This window comes from Nicotiana attenuata, unplaced genomic scaffold, assembly GCF_001879085.1.
Source record: "Nicotiana attenuata strain UT unplaced genomic scaffold, NIATTr2, whole genome shotgun sequence".
Classification (NCBI taxonomy): Eukaryota; Viridiplantae; Streptophyta; class Magnoliopsida; order Solanales; family Solanaceae; genus Nicotiana; species Nicotiana attenuata.
This window is the reverse complement of record NW_017673953.1, coordinates 21,256-22,130: the sequence shown is the minus strand read 5'-3', so window position 1 is coordinate 22,130 and position 875 is coordinate 21,256. Positions and strand designations below refer to the sequence as shown.

At 43.8% G+C, this 875-nt stretch overlaps 1 protein-coding gene across 1 annotated transcript in view; it reads right to left on the bottom strand.

The window, feature by feature from the left end:
- The window catches only part of LOC109217701, an 80,201-nt gene that overhangs the window by 58,706 nt on the left and 20,620 nt on the right, over window positions 1–875 (bottom strand). The gene's annotated exons all lie outside the window — the stretch shown is intronic.

Sequence of the window (875 nt, the reverse complement as noted above, 5' to 3'; positions counted from 1 at the left end):
ATTCCCTCCCTGAGAATTATGCAGGAAGCAGAACTTGAAGATGCAGAATGGGTAAAATGTCGCTACGAGCAATTAGCCCTTATAGACGGAAAAAGACTGAATGCAGTTTGCCATGGTCAGCTTTATCAGAATAGAATGACCAGAGCTTTCAACAAGAGAGTCAGACCAAGACAGTTTGCGCCAGGGCAGTTAGTACTGAAAAAGATTTTTCCGCATCAAGATGAAGCCAAGGGAAATTCTCTCCCAACTGGCAAGGTCCGTACATGGTTCACCGGGTTCTAACCGGAGGAGCCCTTATTCTTGCAGAGATGGACGGAGAGGTCTGGCCGAAGCCAATCAATTCAGATGCAGTGAAACGATACTATGTGTAATCAGTTACGATTTCTGTATGATGTAATTTGAACTACGCCTGACCTGATTTGCGTTTAAGAGGGGATACGTAGGCAGCCCTATGGGTTCGGTCACAATTCAATAAAATTTCCATTTTTCCCCGATACTGGAAAATGGGGCATAATTTTGAGGAGGACCCTCAAAATTCCGAAGTTGATCTCCGCCAATCATCATGCGCAACCGTCAGAAGCACCAGCTCAGTAAACTGGGGCAGAATTTTGAGGAGGACCCTCAAAATTCCGGAGCAAAAGAGGTTGCGATATCTTGAACCGTGTCGCAGTCGTCGGTTCATCTAAAAATCTTTTTATCTATTACGTATTTACATCATATTTTATTATTTTGCTAAATCATGCATAAATACTATCAGAACAGCTTTGTCAGCAACGCTACCCCAATGAAAGCAAGAGCCGAGTAGGACGAGCGCAGTCCACAGGAAGACGAACTAACCTTCCTCCTTGACAAAACTCACAATCTTTCTTTGAATG